Raw genomic sequence first — 25,676 nt, forward strand, 5'->3', positions numbered from 1 at the left:
AAACTCTAGACCTCTTTCAAGACGAGTTTCAAACAGCTCAACAGGCTCCAAAGTTATTTTGGGATGAGGGGGCAGAGTAGATGAATAGAGAAAGAAACAACATATTGATATAAACATCACTTTCTTTAAAAAATAAAAGTAGTAAAAAACATAAGCTCTGCATGCAGTGCTTCTCAAGTGTAACATTTTCTACAACATTAGGGACTTCTGGATATGAAGTCCTGAAATCCAGACAGAAGGCTGAGAATACTAGGAATGCTATCTGAAACCAGTGAAAACAAAGGCTCAGCCAAGTAGTATACAAACTATCAGCCCCTCCTAGCATTTTTGGTAGGATGGTGAGAAATTACAAATCTTACTGTTGGAAGTGTGTGTATACTGTTTTGAATCACACCTAGGTGCAGAAACATTCCAGATCTACTCCAGAGGTGCCAAAGCTTTTGCTATCTGTCTTGCAGGATGTATCTTTTCACTTCTCTCCATAAAGTAAATTCTTGATTTAGCTTGCGTATACTATACAGTGATTTAGCATTTTTTTAAAAAACTGTTTTTAACATACTGATGTGATTACAAAAGCATCTGTGTATCACTAGTTCCTTTAAACCTTTCCACTGAATTGAAATACTTATGATCACTTTAACACGGTATATAAAAGAGGATTTCTGCAGTAAATCAGATGACTTGTTGGATATCTTTTCTTTTGCTTCCCCTTCAGAATAAATTCCTAGTAATTTTGAAGAAGTGATAGTATATGCTTGAGTGGAAAAACAAGCTTGCAAATACAATGAAGGTAGCAAGCAGCTGCTCTATTAATCCACTTTTAAAAGGTTGCTTCAGGTAAGGATTATTTTGGTTCTGATCCAAGCCTTACAAGCAATGATCCCTTAGGTAGGGGAGATGAATAAAGGCAGTGTTTCTTGTGACAAAAAAATGAAGTTCTAACTCAAAACCTTCCAACTGTGGGAATGTATTTAAAGGAAGAAGAGACATTCAGAGCCAAATAGTGCCCCCCCAAAAAGTTCAGGTCACTATCTCAGTAAGATACTCATAGGACCACTGGATACTCATAGTCCAGTCCTCTGCTTTACAGAGGCACTGGACTTTGACTTCCTACACTATTCTTCACCCAGCCAAAAAGTAGGGATGAGGTGAAAAGTTAGAATCATGAGGGAAAGATTTTGAACACCTCAAAAGACTTCATTTTGAGGAATGGATTGCATTTCATCTCTTTTTGCAAACTCTTGTCTTTTCCTTTGGTGTTTATATATGAATGTCTAATGATTATACCTGGGAAAAGAAAAACACAGTAGATCTATAATGATACTAGTAGATTTTTTAGGGTTTATCCCTTCCACTTTTGTTAGTGTATATATGTAAGCAGGATGCAAGGCTGTAAGGAACTAGAACCTTTCAGCTCCAGTTTCATACCAGGGAAAGCTGGTACAATGCTACCTATCGTATGAGATTGAGGAATTGGTAGGTGTTGATTACGTTTGTGAGGAACTCTGAGATCTGGAATAAAGTAAAGGTTAAAGGTTATTGGTTAGCTAAATGCTGAAATGACAGATTCCCCTCTTTCTGGAGTCTCATCCTCTAAAGCCTTGCTCAGCTGAATACAGAATAGCAACATTAATTAATTCTGTTGCTTTTTGCCTTTGGTATAGGTATAATGTTATCAAGAATAATTCCTGTCTTTTCCAGCTGAGCAGTTGAAGGCACATTCTGTACATGGACTAAGAGCAGTTATGATCAGGACTACAAGTCTGCTAGCTCAGTTAGTGTTTATTTCCTGATATCCTACTATTATTGCAGTTTTAGCCATTTATCTTTTCCAAGATGTGACTCACTGAAGTATGTTTCCTAGCTCCACTGCAATCTTTGTGGTACAAATCAGAAACAGAACATGTCTGGGTTTTACTTCAAACTTCATCTCATAAACATTGTGCAAGTACCCCATGTAAACACCCTAATTGAGTTAGCATTAAAACTCATGATAGATTTATCCTTTAATAAATTTAAGCTCTTACAGATGCCAATAAAGTGATCCGTTTCATCAGCAAATGAAAATGAAGTCTGGGTAGAAATAAATAAATGTTAAAATTTTCTAAGATCCATGTCCATAAAAAAACTGTGACTGTTATCCCAACAAAGGGAGGGAAAACCATTGTCTAAACCGCACCTATCACATTATTAAGTAGACATTTACATTCTTTCAGGGAGCACTTGTCATAGAACTGTGCTATCCTGTTTTTGACCAAATTTACAATCGGACATAACCAGAGTATCTAGTAAAAATTGTTTTGTTTTAAATGCAAAAAGACTTGTCCTCACTTTCAAGAGCGGGATGTGATGCTGACATGTTTCTAAAGCCCACTGGGATCTGATAGAGGTGATCTGCAAGATCTGTTTAGAATGTAAAGCCTTTTAGCTCAGAGGCTGCCTTTTTGTTACATATGTTTACAGCGCTATAAAGAAGTCTTGATTCATGACTGAAGAGTCCATTGTTATTGGTATTGAAATATTTCCTAGAATTCCATGCATTAAATTATCTCCTCAAGGAATATAGCACACGTGTGCATATGTGGATAGTATGCATGCCCCTTTTGTTGCTTTTTATAATTGTTTCTTATCCTGTCTCATATTCAACAGTGGAGGTAGAAAGACAGGCTTGTTCCCTTCTTGAAGTGTTCTTTTTTTCTTTTTTTTTCTTTTGTCTGAACATGATGTCTGGCAAGGAAGTGACTTAAAACAAAAATGTGTTGGCAATCCCAGTGACCTGTACAAGGGAAGTGAAATCAGTCAGAAATCAGATAAATCAGCTAAAGAATTAATTGCAGGAAATAGATTACAAAACAGTAAAGCCTCCACATTGCTGCTTTAGTTGTTTCTTACTGCATTGGAATCTTTCCAGGAGCTGTTCATAAGGAAAGCAGAAGCTTAGTTCCCCTAGCAAACCAATAAAACAAATGTGGACTATCATAGAAGAATTTACGGGTAGCTTAAGAGAAACACTTCATTTGAAATATTCAATAGACCTTACTATGGGGGGGAGGGGCTGCTCTAAGAAACCACATATCCTCTCTCCAAAATACAGGACAATTATGAAATTTGGACATGAAATTACATGATAAGTCTAGGATGGTTTAAAAGAGAAAGAGAGAAAGATTGACATTTAGTTGTGTGAGAACAGATTTGGAGTTCAGGTCTGTATGCTTTAATTTATTAATGCTCTTCACAGCTTTGGCATCTCAAAATATTCTCAAAGAAGAGAAAGCAATCTACCTGGTAGACGCTTTCTCCTGAGGAACGTTCAGGTTAAGTGTCCATACCAAATAGACAACACAAAGAGGCAGTCAGAAGATCATGCAATTAACCACACTCATACTTAGGGGAAATGCTTTATTCTGCAGAGGTAGATGGTGTTAAACTAAATACTACCATTCTTGTTAAAATCATAGGACAATACTCCTGCATACTGTTGTAAGCTTTGGTAAACGCATGGAAACGGATACAAAATGGAAGTCTTCCTTCTCTGTGTGGGGAAGAAAAGCTACAGTGTTTCTTTTCCTTCTCTTTCTGTTGGAGAAACTGGCGTCCTGAAAGCATGGATGGGGGTGGAGCAGAAGCGGAGACAGTGGACTCGCAAGTTGCACTGTGTATTTATTTTAGCAATTGTTATATGGCTGGCAGAGTTTAAGTGCTGGATCTGACAGAGAAGGGAGACCAGGTGTTATTAGCAACTCATGCCATGTTTGCTTTGCAAGGGAGTTAAAAATTCATTGGCATTTCTTGCAAGAGGACTTGGCTATGATCTCCACAATCAAAACTTGCCCTCTGCCTCTCACAGTTAGGTGCTGTCATCAACCATGTTACACCCAAAGCGTGACTGCGGTTTGTGTTGCTGTATAGAGAGCTGGGAGAGGACTCGTCTTGGTAGCATTACTAAAATCCCTGAGGAAGCAGTTTGGACTGAACCGGTGCTGCAATGGACAGCACAAGTGATAGTGAGTTTTCATCAGCTTTCAAAGCTTCTGCTGCCTGACACAAATTGAGCCTCTGATGGGCTGGTTTCTGGGGTGTAGAACAGCTAACAGAACTGAGAAATAAATGATAAGGAATCTTAACTGAAGCTTAAATGGAGATGTTTTATATCAAGCTGGCTTCTGTTGGCAGACACATAGTCACAAAGGCTGAGCCACAGAGATTTTCAATTGTTCTGCTTAATGTAAAACCCCTAAGGCCTATTAAAGTGGGTGGTTTGCGTGCGCATGAATATAGAAGCATGTGGTTCCTGAAGTTACTCACAATTCAATTAGAGGGCACTTGCCTTGCAAGTGTTCTGGCTGATGAATAGATTCCTGTGCTGGCTGGACAGGGAATAAAACAGTCTGCAATCTGGCTCTGCAGTGAGTCTCTCCAGGAACAACATAATTACATTATAGAGAATCTATTTTTACACTTAAAAAAAATTAAAAACAAATTACAGTTTGTTATAATGTTCACACAGTTTCATCCTCTCTCACTGGACTGTTTCAAGTCAATGTCATCAATGAGCTTGGAAGCTGTTGCAAAGTGTATGCAAGATACCTGATGTGCTCATTCATGGGAATTTGGGCTTAGGAAGCTTTTTTTCCTCTGTTCTTATTGAAGTAGTACATTAGGCTATGAGATTATCCACCCTGAGAAGAGGAAGAAGTGCCATCCCTCTCCAGTACACAGGAAAATGAGACACCCTCCTCTTTCCCTCCACCCCAAAAGGAAACCCCTTGTTCTAAGACATGATGGATTGGTTCATAAACAGGCTTCGTCTGTCTTGGATGTGCTAGCGTGTGAATGGGCTAGCTCTAAGCAGCTTTATCTTACCCACCCACATCTGTTTTAAAACTGCTAAATTTGGATTATGGTATGTTTGGGGTTTTTTTGCTTTCTAAATGAGCAGACACATGATTTATTTAATATCTGTGAGGCAGAAGGGACTAGATCCAGGAAAAAGGAAGCTTTTGCTGTATGCAGATGGGAATAGAAGTGGCACAAGTGCCTAAAAATCCCCTTCTCCAGTCCAATTACATGTACCTGGCACAAGCTCAGACAAATATCTGAATGTTCTGGTGCTTACACAGGGGAAAAAGCCCTCAATCTGTTTCCTAGACTTTTGAGAAGACTTGTGTTTCTATTAGTATGTTTTCTGATTGACTGTACATTTGACAGAATCGTTAAGGAATCCTATAGAAGGCAATTCACATGCATTGCTCTAATGAAGAGGGTATTCTTTTTTTTATTTTTCCCAGTAGCTGTGACTGTTCATTCAATACAAAGCTTTTCTCATTTAATCTTCTCACAAATCATTGCTAGTAGAGATACCGACTAGATCTTAAAGACCCTGCATTATTATAGTGCTGTCATTACCCCAAAGTTTAGTCAAGCTGTAACAGGAGGTTTGCCCAAACTGCAGGCCTGTCCACAAACACAACCTTCAACTGCAATGTATCATTGCTCTTTACCTGACTGTCAGTCAGGGCATATGTTAAAACTTCGTTTAGGATACCTTATCACTTGCTGTCATAAACACTCTGTAGTGTAGATGAAGCTTGCTTCACTCAAGTGGAAATAGTTTTTCAGTGTTTTGCTATAGTCATCTGTCACGTACAGCCATGTTCTCCCACAGTTCAGTGGGAGAGAACTTGTGGAAAGCCTAAATTTACTGCTGAGCAAAGGAGCATCAGTGCACCCTACAGGCCTATACTGCCCTCCCCACAGGGAGCAGACTTCCAGCGTGATCCCAGCACATAATGTGGTGCTGAGACGTGGCTGTTCGTCTTCGGCCAAGGCTGAGCCAGGAGGAGAGTTCTGCTGGAGTTGATAACCCCTCACTGAAGATAAAGTTTTATCCAGCAAAAGATAGCTACCCTCTGACAGTGTAACCTTAGACAATCACTTCTGTTTTGGCAATATCCATCTTCCAGTGTAGCTATATTAGCTGTACAATCCCCAAGGTCTTGCCCACAACCTTTCACCTTTGACGTGTGGTCTTGTAGGTGCCGGCAGAACTGTGTGCTTGGGATAGTGGCTCTTTGGTTGCATGGGCTAGATGATTTGCCAATTCAGAGGCCTCAATGTCAGAGTGGGTGCCGCCTGTATTAAATTTGTATGGCCTCCTGCCTCTTCAGATGCCGCAGAAATTCTGCTAGTGATATCACTGAGAGCAGGGAGCATTGCCTGCTGGTGTGGCTGATGATGACTGCAATCCTGTGTTCTGCACTGCCAAATATTCCAAAGGATTTTTCCCTCTCTTAAAAGTAACAAGTATATTTTATTCTACTCATGTCACAATTCAAATTTTTTTAAGGCTTACATATGTTTAAAAATAAAAACTGGCTGACAGTTGATGATGGCTCTATAGCTAAGGACAAAAATCTTGCATTTAACAGAGGAGCTTTCATTCTGCCTTTCTCCTTTCTGAATGATCTTAAAGTTCTTTAATTTATACGCATAAAGACTTAATCTTTAGGTTAAAATGATTTTCACTCCAGATTTACTTTTCCTTCTTCCCATCTATTAGCTTTCGCTCCTCAAATTAATGCTGCCGAAGTAAACAGTACCTGAGATAGTTACAACAAAATGAAAAGGAAAAGTGAAATGACCTAGCTCTATTATTTTAATTGGAACAAGATATTGATGCATTTCTTCTTGCTATATTTTTTCAAAAGAAAAAAAAAGTAAAATTATTATGAATTATTATAAAGTTCCAGTTTATAGATACCTTCCGGAATTACACAAATCAGCTCTTTTCTTTTGTTTTTTTCTTTCTCTTCTCTCAATGCTTAAACACCTTCAAGAACAATTACGTTATGAGAGAAAGTTTCATTGCTGTCAAAGGGATTTTGTCACAGACAGTACTAGAACAAATTGGGGCTGAGACGGTTTGGGAGCAGTACTATTTCACCTTTGCCCTTCAATTTGTAATTGGTATAAATGTGTCAAAACAAAGGACATATCCAAGAATATTTCCATCCCTTCAAAGACAGACAGTTTAAACCAAATTCTTTCATCATTTTTGTTTTATATTTGGCCCGTCTTTCAAATTAGGTAATGGAAACCTAATTCTTCCGTGTTGCAAACTGTTTTGCAAGACCAACCAGTAAGAAGTCCACCTGCTCAGATTAGAAGAACAAAAAGATATGTAACATTTGTTGTTCTTCTACAAAAATATTCCTAAGTACTTTGACTATGCTACTTGAAGGCAAAACTAAACTTCTAGTTCAAGAATGACATTTATCATGATCTATGGTACTGAGTTTCTCTCAGGGTAGCAGACTTGGACTGCTTATGTTAGAAGCTATTACTCAGTCTGACAAGGTTAAGAAGAAAACACTTCCACTTAGCAAACCTCACTTAAAATCGTGTTTTGACCCGATTCTTTAGATGTCTAAAAACAGTCAGGTCATATTTGGCCTGTAGTTCCTTATGACCCACAGTGTTTGTGGGAACTACAGAGGGATCTCTTTGGAAAGACACGTAACAGTCTCATATGCTGAGTTTGCAAATAGCCTGCTGAATGGCAATAAACTTTTTTTTTTAAGATTGCTCTGTTAATAACAGAACTGCATGGAATGAATTTGCATGGACTAGTGCATCTATAGCATGACTGTTGCATGTGAATATTTTACCTGTATGTGATACTGTCCTCAGTACAGTCATCCAGCAGAAATGGATACTTTTGTATTCAGTCACCGTTTGGCTAAGAACATCTCTGTATTTTTCTGCTCTTTCTTCACACCTCTTTCTCATGGTCACTTATTTAAAGGGACAGATCACAAGTGACATCGTATACGGTGAACCTGTAATTCATTGCAGGACTCTCTTCCGGTGGTCTTTCTAACATGTCCTGAGGTAATCAAGCTTTGGATTTAACAGATACTCTCTTCGATGTTCATATTAAAGAATTATGTTAAAATGCTCAAATGTGGTCAAGTACCTTTCAGCTGCATCCTTGCTGTTTGGCACACACAGAGCAGTAAACAAAAAGAGGATACTGGAATATTTTCCTAAAATTTTCCACTATAGATTTCCATACTGTGGAATATCTGATTTTGGGAACATTTATTCCTATCAGCACAGTGCATCCTGTGGATTCATGAAGGGCACTGGCACTGAGGAGGAGGAGGAATTTTTTAGTGTATGATATGAGGAAGTGAGCAGGATAAAAGGAAGAGACAGGAAGTGCTTGGCTGAACAGTGGGAGGAAAAACCTCCCTGTTAGAGTGTGCCAGGACATGTCCAAAGGAAAAGCTGGAATCTCCCTTCTCAAGGGACTTATAAAACTAAACACTAGAAAATGTAGTGCAGGGAACAATACTGCATTGGCAGGGAAATGGGCTGGATGATCTAATTATTTTCCATCTCTGACTTCTCTGTGTCTATGAATAATCCAGATCTCTCTAGCTGCTTTTTTTCTCTGCTAATTTCCAAAACAGTCAGCTGGGAATTATTTTTTTTTTTAATAATTATTTTCAAATTTTCAAATCAGTCCGTCCCAAGGCTCACCAAATTCTGACCTTCCCTATAATCTGTTATTTTCCAAAGCTTTGAGAGATTTAGGAAAAATGCATCTTATGTTAGGTGTAATGTAAAGCTCAGATAAGTTTAAGAATGGGTACAGTTTGGTTTCTGCAGTGTATGCCTGCAGATTTTTGGGGACAGTTTCTGGTGGGCTTTTATTCCACACTGAGCACTTAAATAAGATAGAGGCTGTGTTCCACTCTTCCATGTTTCATTGACTCCAAACAGAAGTCTGAGGAGGCAGCATTCAAAAATATAGAATGTGACCCTAACAGATTTCAGGATATATTTGTCAGAAGGTCAGAAGTCTCTTGAACAGTGACTTACTGTCTGAACTTCGGAGTCTGGATTACCGCTGCTTATAGCATTCATGACATGAGCAGCTTCATTTGTCACTTGTTCTGATGGATACCTTAAAGAAAAGCTTTTTAAAAAGTGATTGTGCCAGTGTGCCAACTCTTAAAATAATGGGCATACATTTTATGCAAATCTACATCCTCTGAGAATGTAACTTTCGTTGTAAAATAAAATGTGGACCAAAGCTTGAAATACATCAATCTAATGGTTCAAACATCAGTAGGCAAATAGCAAAATATTTTCATCCCATGACCTATAAGCCAATTTTATTATGTTTTCCTACATTTGAATGCCTGGAGTTACCAGTACTCTGGTATGTTCAATAGATGGGAAGAGTGATGGATTTATGTTGTCTGCAATAAGTATGTCCTGGATATGAACACACGAGTGAGCTTGAATGATCTGGCATGGGAAGGTTTCTGCTGTGAAGGCTTGGCAGTTGACTGACTGTACTCCTGTCATGTCCTAGACAGCTATTGCTGGTGCTCTGTCAAAGTCAGATATCAGGTGAATTACAATTCAATGCTAAATTCAAACTGTATAAATAAGAGAGGGAGTTAGGAAATGTGTTGAGTTGTTTTTTCCCTTCTTAACTTTAGACACTTGAGTGTAAATGACAATACAAGGTGCCTAAAAATGTGTACAAATAAATCCAATTCACATGAATTCTGGAGAAATTCTAACATAAGCAAATTCCCAAGGGAGAGTGTCCAGTATACATGTGTTCTCATTAGGAAGAAGTCTGACTGGCTGCTTACCGGTTTTGTGGGCAGGATATTTTATTGGTTTCTTGGAAGTATTTATAACTTTTACAAGAGGCAGAAAGTGCTAAAAATTATCAAACTACTGAATGTCCCATAAACAACATTTAGTAAAAAAAGAGGGTTGCTGAGTTGTCTGGCTTTTAAAGATGATGATGATTAAAAGAAAAAAAAAACCAGACACTATTTCTTTATGCTAGATTATCTACTTCAGGAAAAGAAATGAATTTTCTATAAAATGTTGACACAATCTCTATACAACAATACAAAGGGCGTCTCTAACTTCAAAAGGGCTAGAAGATTTCAAAGCAGTGCCCTTAGGCTTGTGACAAACTAAAAAACCAGAGTTTGAAAATCAAAAGAAGTTACTATATCAATAAGCTCTCCTTTGGTAGATTTATGTGATTTCCTTTTATATCCTTTCACTCTGAAGTCTCACAGAAAAGTATTGGAAAGCAGATAATAAAGACTGAGAGGGAATAAAGACACCGCAAGAGTGAAAGTTTGAAAGAAGAAAACTGCAGCTTCTGTTCAAGTCAAATTATTTGGTTGACACAAAGGTGATCTAAGCTGACTGGAATTCAAGGCTCACAGAAAAGAGATCTTTTCACTGGTCAAACTTCCATACAACTTACATGGTCTCCAAGACGTTGCTGGGTTTCTCCTTCATTGCCCCACTAAAGTTTTTTTCCCCCAGAAAATGACAGTGTCTTAATATCTCTATGGATGTGAGTTAACATGAGTGGCATTTGTTAAAGGTAGTCATACACCACCTGCATGTCTTTTGCAGACTTGGATACTTCTCATTTATTTACTAAGAAACACAGGAGGTGTTTTTGTTGAGTCATAAATTTCCTGTTTTTTCTGTTGTGCCGTTCACCTACAAGGTGCAGGTGAATGGCACAAATGATTTAATATCACTTACATGTGCAAAGAGCCTCCCTCATTCCTATCCCTAATTCATTTAGCTCAAATACAGTATAGTTTTTTTTTTTTGCTTATGTAGATCTTTCGGTTTTATTTGAAATGTTTCATTGCACTTTTCCCCCAAAGAAACATTTCTTCTATATATGAACACATGTACATACACATTTGTGTACAGGCATACATAAAAGATTCAACAAATCAAAGAGGAAATATCAGCATACACTTAATTCTGTCTCCAGTGTGAAAGAAATTATGAGAAAGATTCTCCTTAACCACACTGACCCCACTGACTGAGGAATGTGTAGTTGCTATGAATCAGGGTCATAGGACATACTACCAGATCAGGTATGCAATGTGAATGTCTCTTGCAGTTAAGTGGCAAGTTCGTGAGTCCTTTAAGACACAAATCATTCAGCTCTATCCTCAAGTTCAATGAGTAGTGCGAGGCAGTCTTTAGCGTGTTGCTACTTCACAATTACTAACCAGTTTATCATCCTAACACCTGTGTTAAGGGGTGTATCATTATCACGTTTTTTACAAACAGGAAGCTGAGGCACAAAAATATCTTGCACACAGATGCACAAAAGCAGTGGACGGCCTGACTCCTGTTGGGGGGTGTTCCGTGGAAGTTAAGTGCCTATATGATGCGGGTGCAAATCCTGCATCCAAGTCCTGCATCAAAGTGTAGACATTCTTGGTACGCTTAGTAACTTTACCCCAGAAATGTCGTGCTTTATAAACTACTCAGTAAGAAAGATAGCTCAAACTAAAACCAAAATACAAGTATTAACCTTCATTTAGAAGAAAGAAACAGTATTAAGACACGATGTTCATGTAAGTATTTACCTGTAAAGAAGGCCTCTTTTCAGACCAGAGATATTTTGACAAATTGTTTATGGTAGAATTTCAAGGCTGTAACTTATGCTAATGGAGAGCCACTTACTTTTGTTAAATTCATAAAATTGATAACCATTTTGTGAATCTATCATGGAGAACTTGAGCTGCAGTGATCACATGGAAAACAAAACTTTTGAAATGTCCACGCTAGCATTCATGATGCTATTAATTAATTCAAGAAAATAAGCTTACAGTTAGCTCCTGCTACAGTGAAACTAGTATGATGCACTCAAAATGAGAGCATGTAGCAGTAACACAGTATGTTCTCAATCAAGATGCATTTACTCTGTTGAGCCAGGGGTCGCTCAAAAAAAGGAAGGGGAAGCTTGCCGCTCTCTTCAGGAGCTTGGGTAAATCTGTCCATCAGCATCTGTTTGTGTTCAGCAGTTACTAATTTGAAAATATTCTGTATGTTGTAGCAACACTTAAATGAAAATCAGTTAAATTTTAATTTATTCTGTATATTTCTGACCCATATGCCATAATTTTTCATGATTCAGTTATTGTGCATATTTTCTATCTCTTAAAATATTGTTTTAAATAGATATAGATGAAAAAAATGTTGCTTCTAGGAGAAGGGTAGCTACATCAACAGCTACTTAACAAAAATGCAAAATTAGTGCTAATGCATCTGTCAGGCTCAGTATTAATAAATCACACCTGAAAGAGCTGAATAAAGGAAATAAAATTGCTGATTCAATCTTAACTGGGTTTAACATTTGTCTAAATCAATGAATACTTTCTAAGAAAAATAGCCCTATGACATGTGCTTGGATATTTGAACAGTTCTTTGGGTGGAGGGGGATGTATCTGTGTTTTCCTCTAAGTTCAAAATACTTTTTTAGTCTTTTCTTTTTTTTTTTTAATTCCTACTACTTTTGTCAAGAAAAAGTTTAACTATCCTGAAGCACAATGATAAGAAAACATATATTCATTTTGTCTCTACATGCATAAATTTTAAAATGTATGGCTAGCCACTATGAAAATAAAATGTCAGTGAACAAAGATTTTTTAAAGTGACTTTTTTTGGTTAACACAATTATTGGATCTCTAAATTGGGCACTTCATAAAGGTGGGGGGAGCTATCTTAGAGTCTAGGCTCACTCTACAAACTGGAAATCTTTAGAATGTTTGAAGCTAAATGCTTAAAATTCCTGAGCAGTTTGACAATCTTATCTATCTTTTCCCTGCCCACTGCAGAAACATGGATTTCTTATTGAGGACATGATTTCACGTTCAATGAACTCAAAGCCTCTATTTGGATACAGAATCAGGCCCTTTAAATAAGTATTTACGCTAAAGAATGTGTAGAACCTTCCTTAAAATGTGTCTATGATTACCGAAACAAGGATTTCCGTATCTGTACATATGAATATTAAGTAGAAATGAACTATCTCCCCAAGCCTGAAAAAGGCCTGCACTGAGAAACCTTGCCAGATGACACCAGATCGTTAAGTGCCTTGTGAGAAAAGTCTTGGCCCATTTTAGTTGCTGATAAAACTTGGTTTCTACTTCAGGAAAGCCAAAATTTCACTCTTGGATGATGTCCTAGAGATTAACAAGACCACTAAGAAAAATTTCCCATCGTCTCCGGTTAATTACCCAGAGTAACAAGTTTTTCCCTGGACAACTTTGTGTCTCAGCCATAGAAATGTACTGCTATGTGAATTTTCATCAAGTGCAAACCCCACAGCAAGCAAGATAAATTCACCATTGCAACCATCTGACTTTATTAGTCACTGCTATACAATAAAGTAGTTTAACAAAATCTGTTGAGACTCCTATTCACCATTAAGTTAATGCGGTGTTACCTAAAATGCTGGTTCCAGTTTGTACTGTGCTCAATACACATACAACTTAATGTTCATTGGTGGATTTGAGACACGTAGTCTAACTGTAGAATCAAAGGACAGGTATCAAAATTTATTACTTTTCATTACAGATGTGTAGGTACACATACATATGGATAGATCAGCTTTAGTATATACAAATTTTCATAGCATGGTCAAAACCTAGGGTTTTTCAGGTACTAACATCCAGTCCTTGCCCACAGTGCTCCCACAAGCTCAGGAAAAATGAATGCGTTCTTCCACAGTTAACGTGAAAAGAATTCACAGAGAATTGTTGCTCACTGCACTCTAAAGAACTCTAAATATGCGTCAGCCTTTTAGCACTATGTTTTACCACGCTGCCAGCATAAACACAAAGATAGAGTAACAGTCATTGGTCTCTAATATAGTTGTGCTAAGAAATTTAATAATTCAAGTTTATTTTTGGGGGTAGGGCGGGGAGAAGCACCCTGAAAGGGCTTTTGAAGATATTAATTGCATGTATCAGAACTATTTGTAAAGGAACTTGGGGAACTACCTGGCAAGAAAGTAGAGTGTATATGTAAAAATCTCAAATCCTTTCTATATAAAAATATCTTTTTTACATTCCTATTTACATCTTCCTACCACTTAATGCATTTCAGGTATTTACTACTGTCAGTGAGGATATGTAGCCAATTATCCAAGATAATGCTTAAAAAAATAAGAATGAATGGAAATAAATTACTCAGTTATAATTATTATGTTATGATATGTAATTGACTCACAAAAGTTATGGTCACATTAGGTTAGTACACTCAGAATGATTAATAAAAGTTAGATCAGTTCATAGATTTGCGAAAAAGCAGACAAGTTTGGAGGTATACAAGTCCTCCTTCTGCTGGTTAAATATTGCCTTTCCCAAAATAACTTGCCTCATTTATATTCCACAACAGAGAAAAAAGATGAAATAAAAAGAATGGTGCTTGTTTAACTATGCAAATTAAATCTTATTCATTTGTGAGGAGCTTTTTCAGTGTTTTCCTCCCTCTCTTCTCAGTGCTAAGTTGCGACTGTATTCTTGGAAAGACTGACTTACCAATACTGATGATAAAGGCAAGTATTCTTCCTAAGAATCAAAACATTGAAGATGAGAGACTGTGAAGATAAGTTTCATATAGCTAAGCTGTTATATCATCCTTCTGAAAATGGATAGATGTAGGCCTATCATTTCTTTGGAGGAAAAAAAAAATTCTTAGCTGGGTCATGATGAAACTGTGAAAATGTGCTTATCTTAAAATTGATATGGAATCTCTCTATATGTTTTGAACCTTTTCCTCTGTGCCATCTGTACAAAAAGTGTGAGTTTAAGAGATAGCCATAATACTGGAGACACAAATGGCTCTCTTAAAAATCTGCATCATCTTAAAATTTGTGCATGGACTGATCTGTAATCCCACAAGAACCCTTCTGCAATGGGGAAGCATTATTATTCTCATTTTATAGATGGATAAGCATTAAAGTGGCAAAGCTACATAACTGTAAAAACAAACGCTGCAGAATATAGAGAGATGACATGAAAAGGAGACATGTGGGGGAGGTGTGTGTGTCTTGGGGGTGGTGTTAGAAAAAAAAATTGCCATAAAACCTACCAGAATTACTCCTGAGTTTATCCAGGGAAAAGTTTTGATGATTCACAATTGGCTCTTGAGCTGCCAGTCTTTTCACTTTGCTTGCTGTGCTTGTAGTGCTGCCCGTCACCTGTTGTTAATTATAACATTTTATAAATCTAATGTTAGAAGGCCAGCAGAGAGAGACAGTGCCTGCACGGGCTTAATGGACACTCTAGGAAAAAAATAATTCTTCAAGAGTTCAGTCCTGGATGCGTTCCTGTGAACATGGCATCATTGTCATGAACAGATAGTTCAAGAAAAACTTAAATGGATGCCTTTACACAAATAAGGTCCTGGCTTTATATCATCATTGTGGTTTCAAGCACCACATCAACAAATACTATGACGGGAAGCAATCATTTAATAAATCAAAGTAGCTTGCCTGGTAATAAATATTTTTGTTAGAAACCACATTATTCTCTTCTATTGATCATATGACTTCCCAGTTCCTGCATTTTTTGACCTTACTGGAGTGACAAAGGAATGTGGGAAATAACTCAAGATGGTGAAATCATTCAGTTCAGCAGTGCCTATGGTGTGTTTCTGAGCACAATTTAAAAAGTGTGAATTCAGGCAAAGGTGATCAAAGCCTTCCCTTCTTCAGGTGACCACAATTCAGCTGAATTGCACAGTGCTACCTCTCTGAGAGGAGGAAAGTATTTAGCTTTGACTAAATGATTTTAATGTAATTTCTTAGCTTTACATTCTACAAAGTAGAGGGGTGAGTACTATTTCCATTTCACAAGGCTGGGAATCAGTTTTTGCCTCTATGGGCTTTGAACATTTACAAAAATTCTGTAAAAAATACCATGAATCATTACTATTGACTCTGTGTTCTTTGTTGGCTGCCATTCAAATAACTTCCACTTACACGGATAAATAGGCATTTGTAGTCAGCAGTGAAATGAAACCCGGCATCAAAAAATAAGGAGCAAATAACATAATAGTTTGGAAAGGGGAAACAAATACAAAGCTCTGTGTTCTGCTGGCATTGACAAGAGTCTAAAGCCAGAGTGGGTCTAGGCATGAGTCCTGTAAACACATAGGCACACAAATAACATTATCTATAAGAAGAGTACTATTGAATTTAAACAGAAGTATTCACACATGTAAATTCATTTGCTGACATAAAAGTTCAAATTGTCTGGGATCTATCTGTTGGCATTACCAAAGACTGTAAGTTGGTCAAAAATATTTAGAGTCAGACTTTACTAAAAACATAGATGCTGTTGCATGTGTTTGGGTGTACTTGTATATGAAATCGTGTATGTTTTACTTTAAGAATATAAGCAATGAACACTTCTCCCATAAATAATAGTGCCTTGTACAAAGTCCTTGACGATTTCTAATGTCTGCTAAGAAGGTCATAAGAGGTCTATAAAAGTCTGAAGATTCAACTTGCTTTACTGGGATCCTTTTATGATATGCTTAGAATACATTGATCTCTTTGGGTTTTTTTTTTCCACAGTTATCCAGTATTCCACAGCAAGTATTTTAGTCTTCCTTGGGTGAGAGATTCTTTTTAGAATAAAGTGCAATGTGGGTATGAATATATTTATATGGCTTCCACGGCTTATTGGCTCTGCTTGCTAGTAACAATATGGTTTTGATTACTCTTAAAACTCCTGATTCGACCTACTTTAGGAAAGTTGAGATATATTGCTTTTCACTGCTCACATGACATACTGTGCATTCTAGCTCAGTTGAGATCCAAGGTACAATGCGGTGGACTTGCATCAAAAGAGAAACTTTTGAAGCAAACCTTGATTGCAATAGGAAATGTAACTTAAGGAATATCAATAACAGAAAGATAACACAAACCAGTTCAGGTTTTGGGCAACCAATTTCTAAGTGGTTCGAAATGATGGTTTAAGAGACAGAATAAAAATGCTGAAAGTGTAAAGGAAATATTATGAATCCTTGAAAAATCCAGAGAAATGTTTGTTTAACAGGCAGACTTCAAATGACCTCAAAGAATTCTTTGCCACGTTGGTTACTGCCCAGTAATAGAATTTCATTACTTTGAAAGCAAATCTGGAGCCTGAGGCAGCTTGGTTAGATATACTAATATGAATATTTCTATCCTCTAGCAGATCTTCCTGCACACCTATCATTTTTTCTCTTTTTTAAATTTTTTTCCTTTTGTCTGCATTGGTGACTATATGGTATTCCACTTACTTATAAATCTTACCTAAAAGCAGTTAATTCTTTGAACTAAAGGTGTTTTTCTTAGTCAGTTCACCATCATTCAGCTATATGTGTGCAACTCTAGACACACTTTTTTTTTTTTAATTGGAGAGGGGAAAAAACGGAGCTACAAAGTGAAAACTGCAGCCTTCCTAAAATCCGTCTTAATGGACCGTGAAACGTGTATAATTCTGTGCTTAATTCTATTAGGGCAATGGACAGAATGTTGACAATATCTTGATTACTGGTAATACCAAGAGAGGAGGGGAAACACTGGAGTCATGTGAGGGCAGACGACTTTCAGAAAGCATTTGCCTCAGTTCCTTTTTACCTCAGTTCCTAAGTGGATTGCCCTTCCTTGCATCCTTGGGGCACTTACTAGTGGCCAGGCTCAGAGCCATCTCCTTTTTTGGGGATACAGTTCTGCAACTGGCTGCCTGTCGGTCTGTATCCTAAGTTGCATATTCCTATAGTTTACTTTGACTACATCAGGCCTGGGCTCTGGACAGTTCTGTTCTTAGGGGAAAAGATAACACTTTTAACCAGTGACCAGTGAGCTTTCATAAATGCAGTTTTTCTTGCTGAGGGAATAATAAGATAACCTACTGTATGCATGCCTACCTCACTAAGGACAAACTTATCTCAAAGTACAAGTGTCTGAAAAGCAACTGATGTCCTCAGCAAAGCCTCTCTCTCAGAAAAATACCCTGATACCTTCTGGCTTTTTGACTGGAGGAGTTCTCTCCTTATCTCAGGCTTGGGACTGGTATTTCCAGGAAGTTTCTAGCTTTTTTCTGTTTTTGACAAGATGGATCCTTTTCAAAGGTGATAATTTTCCACAGGTAATAAAACTTTGAAAGACGTGCTAATTGCATTGTTTCAGCATTAGAGTTTTTCATTAATTATTCTCCCTGTCCTCAATGACTTTAGCCCTAATGCCCATGCATCAAAGAAGTCTCTGACATATCTGTAGTGGTTGCACAGGATGTTGCATCTATGATGTTGCTATTTTCTTTACAAAGGGAAAGGAGCTAATGCTTGTGATTGCTTCCAAAACCAGAATCGGTGTGCCCATGTTAAATAATGCATTATTGCAAAATTTATGTTAATGGATGGAGCCAAAATCTCTCTGCCTGTTAGCAGAGAAAGTCAGATTTCATTTCTTTTTGGTCAAGTGATGCTATATTTCATAGCATAATGTTCTGCCCAGAGATGTTTTTATTGGCATGGAATTTGGGGGGAGGGTGGAAGTGTCTTTTATAGTGCTTAAAAAAATTAAATTATAGGAAGAAAATTACCTCAGATTAATAGGAGAGTACTTTAATGCGCTGATTCTGATATCTAGACTCAACATCCAGTAATGAAGAGATCGTAACAGTGCTGAATATCAAATCTGAATGATTCTGACAGTCTGCTGTTTCTTCTGTTTCTGAGAAGAGAGGAAAAGAAAGCATGTATGTTAGTACTCCCTAAAATATTCAGGACAGCAAAAAAATATTTTTTACTTTTGCTGAATAAATAAACTACATAAAGTTTATATTGTTTTCCTATTTTAATATTTTTAAGTAATCAGAAGTTACCATATTAAATAAACGCAAGACGACACAGGAATATCGTGTTTAAAACTGTGTTGCTCAGATTACAAAGACACCATGAAGGGCTCACATTTTTTTTTATGTTTTGAGTAATATTGTCTGTATGCCCACATTATGTTTGCGTGTAGCCGTATAGTTCACAGTAAGCTGCGAGTTATTTTCTCTTTGGACTGCTTTGTGTATTACAGAGGACCACTACTTATTTCCATTACTACAAAGCTGAATTTTCTCTCATCAACAGCAGTCAGTTGCAAGCTAAGAAATTATTCAAAGATTTGGACAAGTGAAAGCTGGAAAAATGAGAATGAAAATCAAAATATTACACTGTACAGTGTAAACTCCTCAGTTTATCATAAAATATCAGGACACAACAAATTGCATCAACCAAAGCCTAAAACTGAAGTAGTTTTTTTTTTTCTCATAAACGAATAACAGTCGACAGTTCTGGAATGTGCACTCCTCTCCCATGAAAACATTTTTCCGCTCTGCCTTTTCCAAAAATCAAAAGTTCAAAGCTAAACTACTACACGTTATAAAAGAACAAATTTACCATGACACTTAAACAAAGACATGAGTCAGTGTATTCAGCTTTCTTGAGGGAAAAAGGAGTTATGTTTCTTGTTAAGGCAAGGTTTGAAGTAAAAAAATTATTTTTGTAGTTTCATGTATCTCCTTATGAGATAATTATTTATCCATGTAGATGTTCCATTTTATTACACAATTAAAATTGTAATACATGCCATTTTTGTCACTGATATATTAATTAAGCTTTACCACATTCCTCCAAAGTAAGCAAAATATTAACATCCTTGTTATACAAATGAGCAAATGCAATGGCAAACATTAAGATACTTGCTTCAGTATCATTCAGCATATCTGTGGCAGGACTGGGAAGCTCAGTTGGTCTTGCTTTACTCTAAAGAGTGCTACCTTTGTTCTTGAGAATGGCACAAGCAAGATGAGTAGTATGTAAGGAGAGAGAGAAAATGAGAGACGGCTTTCGACTGCTGTGGGTAAAATAACTTTTATCCGGAGTGAAAAGCATATGACTTTGTGCTGTCTTAAGTGTGAGGTGTATAACACAATACATTAAACAGCTGAATTGCTCTACCCAGTTTTTAAAACTGACCAGGAAATCTGGAACACCATTTGCTTTTATTTGGAACAAGTGGCTGATTTGTTCTTCTGCCTTGAAAACCTCTACCTCTGTTCCTGATTTGAAATAAGGTGGGTATCCTGAAGGCCATTCCTGTTGTACAATAGGAGAGAAGTGTAAAAAGTCAAAGAGCTCCTGCTAATGTTGGGCCTGGCCATCTGCAGATGTGGGGTTAATTTGGAATATGTTAAGGGATGCAAACTTCTGCTTCATACTGTAGTAGCTTTAATGTATTCACTTCTTTCAAGCAAATTGATGCTGCAAAGTCTTGTGGTTCAGACTGAGATGGATACAAACTTTAGCGGTAGTAAGATCTAGATTCAGACCTTTGACACTGAACCTTACGTTCAGTAGGGTGGAATCAAAATCACAAAATCCCTGAGCTTGGAGAAGGCTGACATCTGAATCCCTACGCAGCAGTCCAGGCCCACCATAAGGATTCATTTTTTCCCTAATTAATATGTAAAGATTTATTAGGTCATTCCCTAAGGACAGTGTTCACTTACTGTAGAGAAGATATGCTCAAATTGAGGGACACCAAAAATTTTTTTTGTTCGATTTCTATTTTAGAACAATATAACTGAGACACGAGGCTTCGTTATAAATTCTGTAGTTGCCCCCTTTTTCTATTGTTTTTGCAAGATGACATGAGAAAGGACCTTACTTGGCAATTACCCATAGTTATAAGTTCTATTTAGCCTGTTTAAAATCCCATTATACTTCACAGGGGAACACAAAGAGGGTATAATGCAGTTGAAATGAGGTGTTCATTACCTCTAACTTTTAAAATGGAAGGGTTTGAATTTTTCATTGTTGTTGTTTTAAAGGTCTTTAACTGAGTAAGCCATTGGTTATGAATGTGATTGCAGAATAAACGGAGACAGTTTGTAGGAAATACTTCTCTGGCAAGGGGCAGGGTGCCTCTTTTCCGTAGGGCACAGATCATATTAGTGACAATGACTAGCAGCATCAGGCAGCTGAAGAGGGGAGCCTGCATTATATCACCTGCTAGGTAGATGAACCATGTTTTGATAACCCCTGGAATAAAGACAGGACAAAAGCTAACAATCCTTAATAGACAAGTAACTCATTTCATTTTCAGTCATGCACTGAATTACAAAAAATTACTAAGATGGCCACATAGGGATATATATGTCATTAATAGCAGGGAGCAGAAAGAGGAGAGCTGATCAACAGGCAAGTGGCAGGTACATTTGCTGGCTTTGTGCAAATAAGGATGAGAAGGGAACTCCTCCCTTCCTGTGGAGCCAAGTGTAGTCCTCACTTGGTTTCGATACACAAGCAACACAGGCAGTAATACCATGTACATTCTCAAGCACTCAGGACCACAGGTTCAGCCAGACCTCACACTGCAGTATCACACAGGGCAAATACGTATTCCCCTTGTCTGTGCTTCCACCTCCCACATTATACAAGTGAGCAGGAAAGCGATGCTCATCATAGGTTAGGAAAACTGTGTGATTTACAACACTGCTGGTAGGTGGAACAGGAGAGACTGTGGGACCAAGACAGCCAAGTATTTTAAGCATCTGTTATAGGCCTGTGCCAGATGCAGGATACCAGACAAGATGTGCCATTTGTCTGTTCTTGAATGGAATTTCCTATGTCCTTAATACCAAGCAAACTCTGTTTATTTATAATATAACTACTTCTGGTTTTGTAGAGATCATATACAGCACATTTCATCTTTTCACTCTCACAATGATATTTAAACACTTAAAAAGTGATTTATTTAGCTGTGTAAATTCAGTCAGGCTTGGCGCGTGTTTTGCTTTGTCATGGGTGAATCTGTAAGGGCCGGAAAACTTAGGGAGGCTGAAATGTGTAGTTTACAGAAGTACATTCTTTCTTCTAAAGCTTATCTGGGTTAAGAACTAGACCCAAGTTCTTTTAAGACCAGGGCCAGTAAGCACTGATTTTGAGTGGCCATTCTGATGGCCACGTAAAGAAGCAGGACTTTGAAAATGCTGATCGTCCTCCCCTGAATGTTGGTCCCATTTAAGGTGTTTCCCAAAGAAATAAGCAGGAATTTTCTGGCAAAATTTACTTTCAGAATAGGTCAATTCAAAACTACAGCTCTTTGGTGGAAACACATGTATCAGTTGTAACAGGAAATATCTCGTTTCCAGACAAAAGTAGAGAGAAACATAACCATCTCATAGTAACAACATCTCATATGGAGATTGTTTACCTGGGAGTTGGGTGTTCCAGGTTTAAGTCTCAGTGCTGCCATGCTGATGCTGAAGAAGGAAGTTTGTAGGAAGGTTGGTGTTAATGTGTCTAGGACTGGAAGGAATATGTAACAGCCCCACATTAGAAGTCCTTGACTCCAGTATAAGCCAGCTGTGCCAGGGTCGGTCCTCTGCACATAAAGCTTTATTAAGGCAGGCGCCCCTTCCTGCCAGTGGTGGAGTGCCCCTTTGCTCTGCTTCAGAGGCACACAAGCCTGGGCCCTCCAAACCCGCCAGCTTTTTTCCCAGGCTCTTCCTGATGCCTCTGCTCTAGGGTTACGGTTTCCTGGCCCCTGACATGTCCTGATCACCTTGCCACTCACCAAACTGAGACCCTTTTGGATTGCTGCCAGTTTCTGAGTTTGGAGGGGAGGACACCTAAAGATGGACCTCCTGACCTGGGCCCTCAGTGGACCTGGCTTTTTTTCACGAACAACTTAGAAATGCTTTGGCTTCTTGCACTGACAGGACAAAAGCATCAGAAAAAAACAAACAAAAAAACCTCCAACATCCACAAGAACAAAAAAGTGTTACGTTCTAGTTTCAAATTTGATGACCAAAACCAAAAGCCCACAAAATTACTAATCATAATCCAAGTTCCTCTAGTGAGATTTCTAGAACTTTCTAGGTCACAAGGTACATTAAAACGTGTACAATTAACTGTCTTCATAAACAAGCTGCATGAGCTCATCCCTTTCTGCCTCAGTTTTTCTGTCTGTAAAGCTGAGGCTGTAAAACTTGCCTGTGGTACTGCTCTAAGTCCAGCTTCTGACTATAGTTGTTATTACAATAATTACTGCAACAGATGTCAGAATCAAGCAGAAAGCACTGTCATTTAACAATTTGAGTGCAGATCACAGCTATTGCTTCCCTTGCTTTATTGCAAGTATACACACCCAGAACAGAGAACAAATGTTCACACTTGCTTCTAGGTGCAGACCTTTTTTAGGAGAATATCCTTATATTTTCCTCCATCAAAGGTTTTTCCAGTAAACTTAGCTGTTCTTAGCTGTGACTAGAAAAGATACAGCTGCATTTTTTGGCTTATATAGCATGAGCTCAACCCTCAGCAACAGCTTAGTCAGAATTGTTTTATAGAACTATTTCTCTGTAAACATTTTCATTCAGTAGTTGTCATGTGATACCTATGCTTTCTAAAAACATACCGAGGACCACCTGTCTTGTCCTCCTATTACCAGTTTATTACCAGTCTAGTTAGATACCTACTTGGGAGGTGCTCTGAAAGCTGGGGACAGAGACGAGACAGAGGACACTTGCTGAAAGCTAGACTCAGAGACAGAGTCAGTCCATGATATGACAGACAGTCCAACAAGTTGTTGCTGAGCAAGAGAGAGCGGCACCTCAAATGGCAGTTAGACCAGCACAGCCGGCTTGGAGAGGTATCCCTGAATTAGCCTCAGCTGATGGCTTTGGAGACAGTTGTTTGCAAATGGACCTCAAATGATTAGGGCATAAAATACAGGATCCAGGTTTTTGCATGCATTCACACTTTGGGGTACTCAAAATCTGAAGGCATGTCAGCACTTGTGGATCTGGACAATCTCTAATTCAGCTAAATCATGCCACCTACAGAGGCTCCTGTAAGGAGGCTACTGCTACCCATACAGGCGTAGTCTAGCCAAGAATAGCATGTGTTTCCTTCTCTGCATCTAGCACAACTGCAGCTAAGTGGTTGCTTATGTTCAGAAATGAATGAAATATTCAATGAAAACAAGAGTCTTCACTGACACGACCACCGTTTCTTAATCATTACACAAAATACTGTTGTCTCGCCCAAGCATGCCTGGCTCTCTAAGGATAATGGAGGCAGTACAGTGTTTGGATAGCTGCTGTTTTTTTCTGAAAAGTGGGGAGGGTGTGCCTGTGTGAGGGCATGTTCACAAGAGTTTGATCCCAGAAAGAAATAGGTACATCTGGAAACAGCATAATCCAGATTGCCAGATTCTGGCACTGTTAGCAGAAACAATCCCTTCTCAGGAAGGTACCGAAATGTGGCTGTCTGGTTTACCCACAGGTATCTGGGCATTTTTCTTGGCAGGCATGGGTACTGGCAGTTATTTGGCATTTTAATTCCTGCCCCAACTAGTGTCTATTCTTTCTTTGCTGAAGATGGAAGGATAAGTCTGTGGTTAAATCACTGGCCTAGGGATTAGGCAAAGTGGGTTCTGTTCAGATTTTAGTCTGCATCCTTGGCCAGGTCACTTAAGCAAGAATTTTGAAAAGCGCTCAGCACCCACAAACAGGATCAGATTTTTCAAAAGCTCTCTGCTTTCCACTGGGGCAGTGGCCAGATGATCAAAGGAACTTTACAGAAAATCTGGCCACAAGTGTTGCTAGCGAGAACTACTAGGTGCTGAGCGCTCCTGAAAATCTGGTTCTCATTGAGGTGCCCCCATGGGAACCAAGCTCTCCTACTAGCCCCCACCATGACAGGAAGACACTTGAGAACCTGGCCAGAAGCTCTCTTGAAATGCTACTCCAGCAACTTTCTCTGTGCCTCAATTTCCTCTAAAGCAAGGGTGGTGTTGCCAGGGTGCTTGCAAGGATAAATTAATTAATGGACTGTTCGTGATGTTCTTGGATGCTTCTGAAGGAGAGGGAGGTGAAGCGTTTGCAGTATAATAGCTTTCCAGACATACCAAACATCTGTGTAAGCAGGAGTGTGTAAAAGGGACTGGAGCAGGAGACCAGGAGTTGGCTTTGCTCTGTGTAAAGTCTACAAGCCTTCAGCTTCAGGAGCTGCTCCTCTTTATAGGTACTAAATCCGTGACGTTGAGTCAGGGCTCCACCATGCTAGGGGATGTTCAGATAGATCAGAAAGACTCTCACCCTGAAAAACCTTTATTCTAAACAAAGCGGTGTCGGGAGAATGCTTGGAAAGAAATGATAAAGCTGTTCCACTCAGCCATTTACCTTCTGAACTCTCTGCCTGTTGAATACAATAGTTTTATCATTTTCTTTCCTCACATGGTGTTTCTTTCCTCGCATCCCACCAGTGTTGCAGGTTTCTTTGGGTGTTTCGGGGTGCTAGAATTTCACTTTTGAAAGACTGTCTGATCTTCTTATGCTAGGTGCCCATATACAACAATATTATCTTTGCAAGTGGGTTTTTTGGTTGTAGCACCAAAGAATCTTAATGTGAAACCAGCAATTTTTTTTCATTTTTAAACTTACAGTGGCCTCAATTTCCCCTCCAGATGGGGATATCTGAAAGGTCCTGTGTCTCCTGTTGTGCGTGCTGGAGCAGGCTTCTTTTTCTTCTCTGAGCAGCCTCCCCCCTCCGCCCCAGGATGCAACGTTTTCTTTCCAGCTGACAGAGGAGCCCCTCCCTCACTTTTGGCCTTCCAGCACTGTCAGCATCTGCGCGAGTTAATGCTACCCAGATCCTTCTCCAAGGGGCACCGAGGGCTGGCACGCAGAAAAGGCGCCCCAGGGCTGTATCTCCGAAACACAAGAAACCTCAAACGCATTGTGTTTCCATAA

The 25,676-nt window shown here is 38.5% G+C and overlaps 1 protein-coding gene across 7 annotated transcripts in view; it reads right to left on the reverse strand.

The window, feature by feature from the left end:
- The window catches only part of COL8A1 (collagen type VIII alpha 1 chain), a 136,696-nt gene that overhangs the window by 60,839 nt on the left and 50,181 nt on the right, over positions 1–25,676 (reverse strand). For 5 of the 7 annotated variants that reach the window (XR_010391734.1, XR_003261093.2, XM_064520894.1 and 2 more), the window contains exons 2-3: positions 18,468–18,598; positions 14,962–15,070 (exon numbers count right to left, since the gene is read on the reverse strand). The gene's annotated coding sequence lies outside the window, so the exon portion shown is untranslated. The remainder of the gene's footprint in view (positions 1–14,961; positions 15,071–18,467; positions 18,599–25,676) is intronic. The other 2 variants (XM_064520889.1, XM_064520897.1) reach the window with 2 other exon arrangements.

This window comes from Dromaius novaehollandiae, chromosome 1 (genome assembly GCF_036370855.1).
Source record: "Dromaius novaehollandiae isolate bDroNov1 chromosome 1, bDroNov1.hap1, whole genome shotgun sequence".
Taxonomy (NCBI): domain Eukaryota; kingdom Metazoa; phylum Chordata; class Aves; order Casuariiformes; family Dromaiidae; genus Dromaius; species Dromaius novaehollandiae.